Raw genomic sequence first — 16,242 nt, 5'->3', positions numbered from 1 at the left:
TAGGCACAAGTTTAACATTTACAACATATAACAAGCAAGCATGCAAGAGTATATAGGCAGCGAAAAGTAAAGCATGCAACTTGCAAGAATGTAAAGGGAAGGTTTTGATCTGGTGGAAAGAGGATTTGAGTGGAAAGCAACTTGGGAAGGCTAGAAATCAAGATTCATATGGTAGGAATGGAATATCTTGGCCTCAACACATGAGTAGGTAGCTCTCTCTCAGAAATAGGATGCTGGAAGTGTAGGTTCAGTCTGATGGCTCTCTCCATGAATGAAGAGGAGGTGGAGGGGTATATATAGCCTCCACACAAAATCTAACCATTACACACAATTTACCAAACTCGGTGGGTCCGAATCAACAAACTCGGTCAGACCGATTCAGTAAATCTAGTGACCGTTAGGATTTTCGGTGGGACCGAAATGCAACTTGGTAGGACCGATATGGTTAGGGTTAGAGCATGACGTAATCTCGGTCAGACCAATTACTCAAACTCGGTAAGACCGATTTTGGTAATAAGCTTTCCAGAGAGTTGGTCAGGCAAACTCGGTTGGACCAATTATTCAAACTCGGTGCGACCGATTTTGGTAATGAGTCAACCAGGAAGTTTCCATTGTAATCTCGGTAGTATCAATTGTTTAAACTCGGTGAGACCGATTTTGATAATGGACATACACAGAGAGATTACAATCCCATCTCGGTGAGACTGAGATCCCTATAGGTGAGACTGATTTGCTTAGGGTTTGTGGCAGTGGCTAAGACATCAAAACTCGGTGGCGCCGGATAGAAAGAATCAGTGGGGCCGAGTTTGACTTTAGGTTTTAGGACATATGTGTGGAAGTGGGAAAGTGGTATTTGGAGCATATCACTAAGCACTTGAAGCAAGAGGCTCATTTAGCAACACCTCATCCCTCCTTGATAGTATTGGCTTTTCCTATAGAATCAATGTGATCTTGGATCACTAAAATGTAAAATGAATAGTCTTGAGCTTGAAGCTTGAGCCAATCCTTTGTCCTTAGCTTCTTGAAGGAGTTCCCACATCCTTTAGTCCATGCCACTCCATTGTTGAACTTATCTGAAACATACTAGATAAAAGTGTTAGTCCAACAGGAGATATGTTGACATTAATTACCAAAACCACCTAGGGAGAACTTGTGCTTTCAAGGTGCCGCGGGTGCGGGTGAGAGTGTCTAGGCTCAGAACGGACAACAAAGAGAACTGGGAGGACCCAGACGGATGCAAGTTTTGAAAAACATGATGATGCAATGCACATGATGACATGGGAAGATGCAACACTCAAGCAAATGACATGGCAATGACAGCGAATAACTGGAAGACACCTGGCGCATCAGTCTCGGGGCGTTACAACTCTCCTCCACTAATAGAAGATCTCATCCGGAGATCTCCGGAACGAGACAAAAGAGAAAGAGGAAGAGGTAAAAGAAGAGCTCAAGAGAGAATATGAACAAAGGTAGAGAGCACTCGGGTAGACAGAGGAATGGCGAATATGACGAGAATGGAAAGCTCAAGAAACAAGATAGACTCTGAAACCACTCTGGTTAGAACAAGGTAGAAAAGGAATAAGAACAAAAGAATTCCAGCAGCACTCCGGCTGAACATGGAAGGAATAGAACATGAAATTTACCAGATGGAATGACACTTGACGGGAGTATTGAAAGAGTGGAATGAAAAGAACGGATAAGTGAAGAACAACTTCCACCACGAATGAATTAGATAGCATCCTTAGAAGGGAGGATTTTTTTGATAAAGAGCATTTCATTGAATTGAAATATCTAGGTGATACAATCGTTTCATAGAAAGCCCGACCTCTGCATAACTAGATGCACACAGCCAACACGTTCAGTGTGACGCCCGGGTGATTACGCTACAGTAATCCCGCGTTAATGAGGACACGTCACCTCGGTTACTGCGAATATTCTCGCGTCGGTTCGAAACTTTCAAATTCAAAATTTAAATATTGTCAAACATCAAACATTTCCACACATCAAAACAAAATGTTCGGTTAGTGCCAAATATTACATAGGTAATTATAATAAAGAAAACACAAATGTATAAAATACTTATATGCCATAAGATGAATTAAAACAGTAAAAGAGAATAAATAAAAGGAAAAGGAACAAAACAGGAAACAAAAAAAAAGAGGGAGGAACAAGAGAGAAGCCCCCCCCCCCCCAATGGGCTTCGGCCCAGCAGGCCGGCCCAGCCGCCCCACGGCCCAGCCGGGCCTCCCTTATCCATCCACCCACCGCAGGGAGACCCCCACCCCCGAAACCCTATCCCCTCCTCGCCCCATCGCCTCTCCCTCCCCCGATCTGGATCGGGGGGAATCACGCCGCCCAACTCCGCCTCGCCCTCGCCGCACGGCACCGTCGCCGGGGCCACCACACCGGACCCGCCTCCACCCCGCGGCGGCCATCCCCGTCGCTCCGCATGAAAACCCCCCACTCTCCCCCACTCCCTCCCGTCGTCCTGGATCGGGGTCCCGATCCCCTCGCGCCCTCCCCCCCCCCCCACCCACCGCTCGTCGCCGCCGCTTGGAACGCCACCGCCGCGGCCTGCCTCGACGACGGCCGCCTCGCCAGCGAGCCTGCTGCCTGAGGTCCCCGTGGACGCCGTCATCGCCACGCGTGCCTCGGCCTCATCCTCGCCCCGGGCCGAGGCCGCCGTTCCAGCACCGCGCCCTCGACCTCGTCGCCCGCCGCCCTCGTCGCCGGCGACCCGGGCGCCGCCCCTTCCTCGTCCACCTCCACGAGCCCCGCGTCCCCGTCCCTACGCCCGATGTGAGCCCGCCGCCGTGCTCGCCTCCGCCCCTCTCCTCTCCCCCTTCTGCTCCATGCCGTAGGACGCCCCCCCACCGCACCGGAGCTCGCTCCGCCGTGGCCTCCTCCTGCCACTACCCCCTACCGCCGGCCCCAGCCCGCAGTGCCCGCTCGGGCAGTGCCGTTCCGTTCAGGCGCTCGGCGCCCTCCTCTCTGCTCGCCGGCGTTCCTCCCGAACCCCCCCCCCCTCGCTGGCTGCCGCTTACCCCGCGTCCGGCGAGTGGATCTGGCCGCCGGCGCCGGTGTGCCCCGTGCTGCCCAGCGCCCTCTCGGGCTCGAGCCCATTCGGGCTCCCGCGGCCACGCCCGCTAGCGCCCCGCCCGGTTGGCCCCCTGTGCCTATGACAGGAGGGCCCTACACCACAGGAATGATTAAACAAATAAAAAATAAATAAATAAATAAATAAATAAATAAATAAATAAATAAATAAATAAATAAGTAATTACTTAAGTTAATTAATTCGGGTTAATTAATTCAATTAACTAATTAAGTTATAGTTAAGTTAACCTAATCCTAATTAACTTAATTAGAGGATGACAGGTGGGTCCCCCTGGACCCACATGTCAGGTTGACTTGGTCAACAGTCAACGTTGACTGCTGATGTCAGCATGACATCATGCTGATGTCATTAATCTGTTTTTCGAATTAATTTAGATATTTAATTAAATTCCAGAAATTAATAAATACTTTAGAAAATCATATCTTTTAATCCGTAACTCGGATTAAAATAATTTCAACATGAAAGTTGCTCAGAACGACGAGACGAATCCGGATACGCAGTCTGTTCGTCCGCCACACACCCCTAACCTATCGAACCTGCAAACTTTCCTCTCCGGTTCAACTGTCTGACAGACGTCCGGAACCGGGAAGACTTTCCCGGATGTTTCCCCCTTCGCCAGTATCGCCTAGCGCTGCGTTAGAACACGTCTAGCTCTGTCTGTTGTCCTGTCATGCACTTGCCTGCTATGTATTTACTGTACTTCCCCCTCTTCTCTCCGATAGACCTCGAGACCGATGCTGATGTCCCTGTGATCGACTACGTCACCGACGACCCCTCTCTCTTGCCAGAGCAACCAGGCAAGCCCCCCTTTTGATCACCAGATATCGCCTACTCTTCTCTATACTGCTTGCATTAGAGTAGTGTAGCATGTTACTGCTTTCTGTTAATCCTATTCTGATGCATAGCCTGTCATTGCTGCTACAGTCATTGATACCTTACCCGCAATCCTAAATGCTTAGTATAGGATGCTAGTGTTCCATCAGTGACCCTACACTCTTGTCCGTCTGCTATGCTATACTACTGGGCTGTGATCACTTCGAGAGGTGATCACGGGCATATACTTTATACTTTACACTGTTACATTACTGGTGATACTGTTTGGAGATGGGGGCTGAAGGGGCAGGTGGCTCCATCCAGGTAGTGGTGGGCCTGAGTTCCCGACGGCCCCCGACGGTTACTTTGTGGCGGAGCGACAGGGCAGGTTGAGACCACCTAGGAGACAGGTGGGCCTGGCCCTGTTCGGCGTTCGCGGATACTTAACACGCTTAACGAGATCTTGGTATTTGATCTGAGTCGGCTACGAGCCTATACGCACTAACCATCTACGTGGGAGTAGTTATGGGTATCCCGACGTCGTGGTATCAGCCGAAGCACTTCAGACGTCAGCGACGGAGCGGCGCGCGCTGGATTGGACTGGAACGCCTACTAGGCTAGGTCTGCTTCCGGCCGCCCTCGCAACGTGCAGGTGTGCTCAGGGCGATGGGCCCAGACCCCTGCGCGCTTAGGTTTAGACCGGCGTGCTGGCCTCTCTGTTGTGCCTAGGTGGGGCTGCGACGTGTTGATCTTCCGAGGCCGGGCATGACCCAGGAAAGTGTGTCCGGCCAAATGGGATCGAGCGTGTTGGGCTATGTGGTGCACCCCTGCAGGGAAGTTAATCTATTCGAATAGCCGTGATCTTCGGTAACAGGACGACTTGGAGTTGTACCTTGACCTTATGACAACTAGAACCGGATACTTAATAAAACACACCCTTCCAAGTTCCACAGACAACCCGGTGATCGCTTTTCCGCAGGGCGACGAGGAGAGGATCGCCGGGTAGGATTATGCTATGCGATGCTACTGGAGATGCTGCTTGGAGATGCTACTTGGAGATGCTACTTGGAGGACTACAATCTACTCTCTTCTATATGCTGCAAGACGGAGGCTACCAGAAGCGTAGTCTTCGACAGGATTAGCTATCCCCCTCTTATTCTGGCATTCTGCAGTTCAGTCCACCGATATGGCCTCCTTACACATATACCCATGCATATGTAGTGTAGCTCCTTGCTTGCGAGTACTTTGGATGAGTACTCACGGTTGCTTTTCTCCCTCTTTTCCCCTTTCCCTTCTACCTGGTTGTCGCAACCAGATGCTGGAGTCCAGGAGCCAGACGCCACCGTCGACGACGACTCCTACTACACCGGAGGTGCCTACTACTACGTGCTGCCCGCTGATGACGACCAGGAGTGACCTAGGAGGATCCCAGGCAGGAGGCCTGCTCCTCTTTCGATCTGTATCCCAGTTTGTGCTAGCCATCTTATGGCACCCTGTTTAACTTATGTCTGTACTCAGATATTGTTGCTTCCGCTGACTCGTCTATGATCGAGCACTTGTATTCGAGCCCTCGAGGCCCCTGGCTTGTATTATGATGCTTGTATGACTTATTTTATTTGTAGAGTTGTGTTGTGATATCTTCCCGTGAGTCCCTGATCTTGATCGTACACATTTGCGTGCATGATTAGTGTACGATTAAATCGGGGGCGTCACATTCAGTCCTACTTAAAAGCAAACACAAGAGGCTGACACAACCAGCACATTAAAAAATAAAGTAAAGCCAGCCTACGATGTGGCTGATCCTAACCAAAGGTCACAGCGCCATCCATGGGGGTAGAAAACCTCCCTGGCCAAACACTCCAGCCGAGTAGACGCCATCATAAAAAGGTCTCTGTCCTCTGGCCTCTGCAGGATAGACCACGTATGGAGCCATCACGAACATATATGAATAACCTGCATAGGAGATAGAATGCATTTATGGTTAAAAAGTATATCATTCCTGGTGAGCCACATCGCCCAACATAAGGCGGCTGTCCCCACAAGGATGTGAGTAGAAAATTGTTTATCTATTCCCCACGACCAATTACCAAACATATTCCATGCACTACATGGGGGGTAAAGATTTTACGCTATCTGAACAATAGCCCAAACCGACTGTGCAAAATTGCACTCAAAAAATAAGTGTTTAATGGACTCATCATGATGGCAGAAAACACATTTTTTGCAACCATGCCAGTTATGTCATGCCAAGTTATCCCTAGTTAAGATCACCCCTTTGTTAAAAAACCATAGGAATATCTTCACTTTTAGAGGGATTTTTAGCTTCCACAGTTTCCTGTTATCAATCGGAACCTCGTTATGGACCAATGCATCATAAAAGGGAGGATTAAAGGGAGTTGTTGAGAAATCAACAACAAAAGAATAAGCTTGTTGTGTACTTATGGAAAAACATCTCAAAACTTGATGTGAAATTATGCCCCAACCAAATGTCTGAATATCTGAGAAGAAGAAGAAATGCAAAACTCCGCTTCGAAAGAATATGAAGAATTAATTGCACTTCGAGATGCAAGAAGAAAAGATACTTGAACTCCTCCAACAAGAACCTTGATGACGACTTGAAAGAATGAATTAAATCCTAAAGAACCACCATGAAGAACTCCGGTGACAAAAGGATGATGAGATAGAATTGAATGATGAAAAGAATAATATTCAAGCCTTGCGGTGATTAAGATGGAGGTTCTGACGAGACAAGCTTGGAACTCCGTAAAAGAAAAGATGAAAACACTTGGAACTAGAATTTATTCATCAAGAACAAACTCCGACGGAACGGATTAATTAGTTCGAGGAAATAAGAATAATATTTATTGTATGCTTATCCTTCGTCAAATTAAATTGATGACAAGCAACAGATTTTGCATACTACTTATTCATGTTGAAAAGGATTAAGGGGGATATAACCCAAAACATGATAAAGTCTTCATCAACTACTGGTAGGATTGGAATGAACGAATAAATTAATATGATAACAAAGGAAGAGGTATGCTGAAAGAACCACCATAAGAATTTGAAAATGACTGAGAATGAATCACTGGGAAGAATTAGAAGAACAAATATGCTCTAGGGGATTTAGATGCAAAAGAGCGAAGACCTAACGAGTTGATTAAAGAATACTTGACAGATGCGCCAGGGTAATTTGGTAACGATAACTGGAATGTGAGGACGAAGGATTCTTCTCGAATGATGGCCTCCGGTAAAACGAAACGGAAACATCTCCTGACATACTCTGGATGGGCAAGGAAATAATATCTGACAAACGGAATAATTCAAGAGGATACCAAGAAGCTGGAACCACAAATCTTCGAGAGAAAGGACAAGATTTAGAAGGAACTCTTCTTCGGAATGACAACGAGGAATGCCACCAAAATTGTTGAGACACCCCAGAAGAATGAAAAGAGGAAAGGTTGAACCAACAATGAAAAGAATTTGAAAGCGATCTTGGAGAAGGCATGAGACTGATGGAATCCATTCTTACGTCACACTTTGAAAAGAATTTGAGAATAACTCCGAAATAATTAGAAGAGTTAGGTTAGATCCTAGGAATAAACCTGTGGGATAGGGCCCACGAAAGAGAAAACACCATTGAAAAGGATTGCGGAATAGATGATGCACCTGAACGACTAAAGGACTCGATTGAGCTGACAACCTCAAAATAATTGAATGCAAACATGAATCTTCTGTGTTGTCTTGAGCACTCCGTAATGATAAACTGGCGAGAGGCAAGCGAGCAAGGGGAAACATCTAAGCCAAGGCAAAGAATACGATCAACACCGAAAACTTGAATTGAGTCCACCAGAAAAGAAAGACATGAGGAATGACGAACTAGACAAGAAATCACCGGTTGAAACAATTGACGAAAGACTGACGATGTTCTGCACGAATGAAATTGATGGTCGAAAGAGACTTAGACTCCCGGAAAAAGGGTGGGCGGGCGGGAAAAACAAAGGCAACTTGGAAGGGCAAACCGATGAATAAATTTAAGAGAAAAACACTAGTTGAAATAATTGAGGAAAGAATGCAAAGGCTTCGCACGAGTAGGATGGATACTCGATTATGGACTCCCGTTCCAAGAAGAAAACGGGGTGGGTGGGTGGGAAAAGAAAGACAACCGAGGATGGGGAAAACCTCATCGCTTAGGAAGAACTAAGGATTGAACTTGCAAAATCAAAGAAGGCCGAATTAACTTGATGAGAAATGCACCGGATGAAAAGAGCTGAGAACCAATGATCGGAAATCTAACCGCGTGATCTGATACGTCCATTTTGCATCATGCTTTTATATCGAAATTTATTGCATTATGGGCTGTTATTTCACGTTATGTCACAATACTTATGCCTGTTCTCTCTTATTTTACAAGGTTTACATGAAGAGGGAGAATGCCAACAGCTGGCATTCTAGGCTGGAAAAGGAGCAAATATAAGAGACCTATTCTGCACAACTCCAAAATTCCTGAAACTCCACGAAAGTCATTTTTATAATTAATAAAAAATACTGAGCGGAAGAAATACCAGAGGGGGGCCACCCACCGTCCATGAGGGTGGGGGCGCGCCCTACCCCCTTGGGCGCGCCCCCAGCCTCGTGGGCCCCCTCGCAGGCCTTCGGTGACCATCTTCTGCTATATTAAGTGTTTTACCCTGGAAAAAATCATAAGCAAGCTTTCGGGATGAAACACCACCGCCACGAGGCGAAACCTTGGCGGAACCAATCTAGGGCTCTGGCGGAGCTGTTCTGCCGGGGAAACTTCCCTCTGGGAGGGGGAAATCATCACCATCTTCATCACCATCGATCCTCTCATCAGGAGGGGGTCAATCTTCATCAACATCTTCACCAGCACCATCTCCTCTCAAAACCTAGTTCATCTCTTGTATCCAATCTTTGTCCCAAAACCTCAGATTGGTACCTGTGGGTTGCTAGTAGTGTTGATTACTCCTTGTAGTTGATGCTAGCTAGTTTATTCGGTGGAAGATCATATGTTCAGATCCTTTATGCATATTAATACCCCTATGATTATGAAGATGAATATTATTTGTGAGTTGTTACGTTTGTTCCTGAGGACATGGGAGAAGTCTTGCTATAAGTTGTCATGTGAATTTGGTATTCGTTTGATATTTTGATGAGATGTATGTTGTCTCTCCTCTAATGGTTTTATGTGAACGTCGACTACATGACACTTCACCATTGTTTGGGCCTAGAGGAAGGCATTGGGATGTAATAAGTAGATGATGGGTTTCTAGAGTGACAGAAGCTTAAACCCTAGTTTATGAGTTGCTTCGTAAGGGGCTGATTTGGATCCATATGTTTCATGCTAAGGTTAGGTTTACCTTAATACTTATTTTGTAGTTGCGGATGCTTGCAATAGGGGTTAATCATAAGTGGGGTTCTTGTCCAAGAAAGGGAAGTACCCAAGCACCGGTCCACCCACATATCAAATTATCAAAGTCGTGAATGCGAATCATATGAGCGTGATGAAACTAGCTTGACGATAATTCCCATGTGTCCTCGGGAGCGATTTTCTCCATATAAGATTTTATCCTGACTTGTCATTTTCTACAAAAAGGACTGGGCCATCTTGCTGCACCTTATTTACTTTTGTTACTTGTTACCCGTTATGAATTACCTTATCACAAAACTATCTGTTACCGATAATTTCAGTGCTTGCAGAGAATACCTTACTGAAAACCGCTTGTCATTTCCTTCTGCTCCTCGTTGGGTTTGACACTCTTATTTATCAAAAGGACTACAATATATCCCCTACACTTGTGGGTCATCAAGACTCTTTTCTGGCGCCGTTGCCGGGGAGTGAAGCTCCTTTGGTAAGTGGAACTTGGTAAGGAAACGTTTATATAGTGTGCTGAAATTTACTGTCACTTGTTACTATGGAACATAATCCTCTAAGGGGATTGTTCGGGGTATGTTCACCCCGACTAGTAGAGCAAAGAGTTTCTCCTCAACCTACTGAACCTACTGAAATTTTTTACATTGAAATTCCTTCCGGTATGATAGACAAACTGCTAGCTAACCCCTTTACAGGAGATGGAACATTGCATCCCGATTTACACCTAATCTATGTTGATGAAGTTTGTGGATTATTTAAGCTTGCAGGTATGCCCGACGTTGTTATCGAGAAGAAGGTCTTCCCTTTATCTTTGAAGGGAGGGGCGTTGCCATGGTATAGGCTATGTGATGATATGGGATCATGGAACTACATCCAATTGAAATTGGAATTTCACCAGAAGTATTATCATATGCATCTTGTTCATCATGATTGTAATTATATATATAATTTTTGGCTCACGAAGGAGAAACATCGCTGAAGCCTGGGGAGGCTTAAGTCAATGTTATATTCATGCCGTAATCATGAGCTCTCAAGAGAAATGATTATTCGAAAATTTTATGCTCGGCTTTCTCTCAACAATCGCTCCATGCTCGATACTTCTTGTACTGGTTCCTTTATGATGAAGACTATTGAATTCATATGGGATTTATTGGAAGGAATTAAAAGCAACACTGGATATTGGGATCTCGACAAAGGTAAGGAGTAAGGTATGACACCTAAGTTTGATTGTGTTAAATATTTTATGGATGCCGATGCTTTTCGTGAATTTAGCACTTAATATGGACTTGACTCTAAGATAGTAGCTTCTTTCTGTGAATCATTTGCTACTCATGTTGACCTCCCTAAGGAGAAGTGGTTTAAGTATAATACTTCCACAGAAGTAAAAGTAGTTGCACCTATTAAAGTTTAAGAAAAGACTATCACTTATAATGATCATGTTGTTCCTACTACCTATATTGAGAAACCACCTTTCCCTGTTATGATAAAGTATCATGCTAAAGCTTCAACTGTGGTTCGTAAGGGTAATACTGGAACACCTACACCACCTGAGCAAATTAAAGTTGAACCTAGTATTTCTATGGTTAAAGAGCTGTTGGCTGATAATATTGATGGGCATGTTACTTACTTCTGTGATGAAGCTGCTAGAATTGCTAGACGAGATACTAAGAATAAACATAGACCTGTTGTAGGCATGCCTGTTATTTCTGTTAAAATAGGAGATCATTGTTATCTTGTCTTATGTGATATGGGTGCTAGTGCTAGTGCAATACCTCATTCCTTATACAAAGAAATTATGCATGATATTGCACCTGCTGAGATAGAAGAAATTGATGTCACAATTAACCTTGCCAATAGAGATACTATTTCACTAGCAGGGATTGTTAGAGATGTTGAAGTCTTGTGTGGGAAAGTTAAATATCCTGCTAATTTTCTTGTTCTTGGTTCCCCACAAGATAGCTTTTTCCCCATCTTATTTGGTAGACCCTTCTTGAATACTGTTAATGCTAAGATAGATTGCGAAAAGGATGTTGTTACTATTGGTTTGGGGGATATGTCTCATGATTTTAATTTTGCTAAGTTTCATAGACAACCCCATGGTCAAGAATTGCCTAGTATGGATGAAATTATTGGTCTTGCTTCTATTGTTGTGCCTCCTAATGATCCTTTAGAACAATATTTGCTAGACAATGAAAATGATATGTTTATGAATGAAAGAAGGGAGATAGATGAAGTATTCTTTAAACATGGACCTATGTAGAAACACAACTTGCCTGTTGAAATTCTAGGGAATCATCCACCACCCAAGGGTGATCCTGTGTTTGAGCTTAAACCACTACCTGATACTCTTAAATATGCTTATCTTGATGAAAATAAGATATATCCTGTTATTATTAGTGCTAACCTTTCAGAGTAGGAAGAGGAGAAATTGTTGAAAACTCTAAAGAAGCACTGTGCTGCTATTGGATATACGCTTGATGATCTTAAGGGCATTAGTCCCACTTTATGTCAACACAAAATAAAATTGGAGAAAGACACCAAACTAGTTATTGATCACCAACGATGGTTAAATCCTAAGATGAAAGAAGTGGTAAGAAAGGAAATATTAAAGCTCCTGGAGGCAGGTATAATTTACCCCATTGCTGATAGTCAATGGGTAAGTCATGTCCATTGTGTCCCTAAGAAGGGAGGTATCACTGTTGTTCCTGATGATAAAGATGAATTATCCCGCAAAGAATTGTTACAGGTTATAGGATGGTAATTGATTTCGGCAAATTAAATAAAGCTACTAAAAAGGATCATTACCCTCTGCCTTTTATTGATCAAGTGCTAGAAAGATTATCCAAACATACACATTTTTTCTTTCTAGATGGTTACTCTGGTGTCTCTCAAATACTTGTGTCAGCAGAGGATCAAGAAAAGACCACTTTTACTTGCCCTTTCAGTACTTTTGCTTATAGACGTATGCCTTTTGGTTTATGTAATGCACAAGCTACCTTTCAAAGATGCATGATGGCTATATTCTCTGACTTTTGTGAAAAGGTTGTTGAGGTTTTGATGGATGATTTCTCCGTTTATGAATCTTCTTTTGATGATTGCTTGAGCAACCTTGATCGAGTTTTGCAGAGATGCAAAGATACTAGTCTTGTCTTGAATTGGGAGAAGTGCTACTTTATGGTTAATGAAGGTATTGTCTTGGGGCATAAAATTTCTGAGAGATGTATTGAAGTTGATAAAGCTAAAGTTGATGCTATTGAAAAGATGTCGTGACCCAAGGACATTAAAGGTATATGAAGTTTGCTTGGTCATGATGGTTTTTATAGGAGGTTCATTAAGGACTTCTCTAAAATTTCTAGGCCTCTGACTAATCTCTTACAAAAAGATATTCCTTATGTTCTCGATGATGATTGTGTAGAAGCATTTGAAATAATTAAGAAAGCTTTGATTTCTGCACCTATTGTTCAGCCACTTGATTGGAATTTACCCTTTGAAATTATGTGTGATGCTAGTGATTATGCCGTAGGTGCTGTTCTAGGACAAAGGGTTGATAAGAAACTAAATGTTATTCAATATGCTAGTAAAACTCTAGACAGTGCCCAGAGAAACTATGCTACTACTGAAAAAGAATTTTAAGCAGTTGTATTTGCTTGTGATAAGTTTAGACCTTATATTGTTGATTCTAAAGTAACTGCTCACACTAATCAAGCTGCTATTAAATATCTTATGGAAAAGAAAGATGCTAAACTTAGACTTATTAGATGGGTTCTCTTGCTACAAGAATTTGATTTGCATATTATTGATAGAAAGGGAGCTGAGCACCCCGTTGCAGACAACTTGTCTAGGTTAGAGAATGTTCTTGATGACCCACTACCTATTTATGATAGCTTCCCTAATGAAAATTTAGTTGTCATAAATGCTTGTCGTACTGCTCCATGGTATGCTGATTATGCTCATTACATTGTTGCTAAATTTATACCACCTAGTTTCACATACCAGCAAAAGAAAAAGTTTTTCTATGATTTGAGACATTACTTCTGGGATGACCCACACCTTTATAAAGAAGGAGTAGATGGTATTATTAAACGTTGTGTGCCTCAGCATGAACAGGAACAGATCCTACACAAGTGTCACTCTGAGGCATATGGAGGACACCACGCTGGAGACAGAACTGTGCATAAGGTATTGTAATCCGGTTTTATTGGCCTACTCTCTTCAAAGATGCCAGTAAGTTTGTCTTGTCTTGTGATGAATGTCAAAGAATTGGTAATATTAGTAGACGTCAAGAAATGCCTATGAATTATTCTCTTGTTATTGTACCATTTGATGTTTGGGGCTTCGATTATATGGGACCGTTTCCTTCCTCTAATGGGTATACACATATTTTAGTTGTTGTCGATTACGTTACTAAGTGGGTAGAAGCTATTCCAACTAGTAGTGCTGATCATAACACCTCTATTAAGATGCTTAAAGAAGTTATTTTTCTAAGGTTTGGAGTCCCTGATACTTAATGATAGATGGTGGTTCAGATTTTATTCATGGTGCTTTTCATAAAATACTTGATGATACAGTATGGGCCTATAGAACTGCATATAAAACTCCTATGGGTATGTCTGCATATAAAATGGTTTATGGAAAAGCATGTCACTTACCTCTCGAGCTAGAACATAAGGCATATTGGGCCATTAAAGATCTCAATTATGATTTCAAGCTTGCCGGTGAGAAGAGGTTATTTGACATTAGCTCACTTGATGAATGGAGAACTCAAGCCTATGAGAATGCCAAACTGTTTAAAGAAAAAGTTAAAAGATGGCATGACAAAAGGATACAAAAGCGTGAGTTTAATGTAGGTGCTTATGTGTTGCTATTCAACTCTCGTTTAAGATTTTTTGTAGGAAACTCCTCTCTAAATGGGAAGGGCCTTACGTTATCGAGGAGGTCTATCTTCCGGCGCCATAAAAATCAACAACTTCGACGGCACAAATCCGAAGGTGGTGAACGGTCAAAGAATCAAACATTATATCTTAGGTAATCCAATAAATGTTAAAACTAATGTTATTGAAACCGTGACCCTGGAGGAATACATAAGGGACACTTTCCAGAACGTTTCAGACTCCGAAAAGAAATAGGTATATGGTACGGTAAGTAAACCGACTCCAAAACAATTCTAGTAGCATTATTTTCTCGATTTTGGAATATTTAAGAAAATAGGAAAATAAGTAGTCCGGGAAGGACACGAGGCGTCCACGAGGGTGGAGGGTGCGCCCTACCCCCTGGGCGCGCCCCCTGCCTCGTGGGCACCTCGTGCGCTCTCCGAACTCCGTTTTATTGCACGATACTTCTTTTAGTCGGTAAAAATTCATTATATAATCTCCTGAAGGTTTTGACCACCGTATCACGCAACTATCCTCTGTCTTTGTTTTGAGCTGTTTTTCTGTCAGATTTGTCAAGGCCAGACATCATGTCGTCACCCTCCTCGAACAATGAAGGCAACGATGCTTGACTAATGAATATAGAGCTAAAGAGAGAAGAACCCGGGGAGATCAACAAGGATGATGGGATCAAGAAGGTCATGGAGGATCAAGCTCCGGTGGCAAAAGAAGAAGACATCCTTCAACCTCATCAAAATATTCTTACCCCAACTGAGATTGAAGCTTTCAAGATGATTGAATTAGCTCACATACAAAACAAGTATCTCACACATGAAAATATTATGTTGAAGGAACATATCATCGCACTCAAGGGCATTATCCCAAACTGGAGGAACTCCTACGCTCAATGTGCGACTATCCATCATCACCACCACCTTCATCACCTCCGAAGAAGGAGACATAAACACATGGGTATGGGCACTCCCCTTGGAAACTTCCAAACTTGGGGGAGGTGCCCCGGTATCGTATCACCATCACACTCCTATCTTTAGCGTTTTACTTAGTTCGATCCTTTTAGTAATATTTTGATCTAGTAGAATAAAGTTTTAGTATGATCTAGTTTTGAGTTTTGCCTTATGATCCTTCTTTGTAACCGAGTCTGTAAGCTATATATAATAAAGATTAGTGTTGAGTCAAGGGCTTTGCTATCTTGATATGATCTTGAGGGATAAAAGAAAGAATAAAAATCAATAAAGAGATCATATTGATCTTATGGAGAGTAATGACTTCATATAAAGAGTATGATGATTAAAAGTTGTTGAGAGTTGGCAAACATAATTTTGGTCATGATTGCAATTAATAGGAAGTAATAAAGAAAGAGAGGTTCTCACATATAAATATACTATCTTGGAAATCTTTTATGATTGTGAGCACTCATTAAAATATGACATGCTAAAGAGTTGACGTTGGACAAGGAAGACAGCATAATGGGTTATGTTTTCTTATATTCGAAATAAAGTATATTTTGATGGATCATCCAACATGTTGACCTTGTCTTTCCCTCTCATGTTAGACAAATTCCTTGCACCAAGTAGAGATACTACTTGTGCTACGAAATATCCTTAAACCCAGTTTTTCCATGAGCGTCCACCATATCAACCTATGGATTGAGTAAGATCCTTCAAATAAGTTGTCATGTTGCATGCAATAAAAAATGCTCTCTAAATATGTATGACTTCTTAGTGTGGAGAAAATAAGATTTATACGATCTTGTGATATGGAAGCAATAAAAGCGACGGACTACATAATAAAGGTCCGTATCACGAGTGGCAATATAAAGTGACGTTCTTTTGCATTAAGATTTCGTGCATCCAACCATAAAAGCACATGACAACCTATGCTTCCCTCTTCGAAGGGCCCATCTTTTACATTTGTCTTATGCATTATGCAAGAGTCATGGTGATCCACCTTTCCTTTTTACATTTTATCCTTTGGCAAGCACCTTGTGTTGGAATGATCCTGATATATATATCCAATTGGATGTAAGTTAG

The sequence above is a fragment of the Triticum aestivum genome, chromosome 4B (genome assembly GCF_018294505.1).
Source record: "Triticum aestivum cultivar Chinese Spring chromosome 4B, IWGSC CS RefSeq v2.1, whole genome shotgun sequence".
Classification (NCBI taxonomy): domain Eukaryota; kingdom Viridiplantae; phylum Streptophyta; class Magnoliopsida; order Poales; family Poaceae; genus Triticum; species Triticum aestivum.
Note: the sequence above shows the minus strand (reverse complement) of the source record.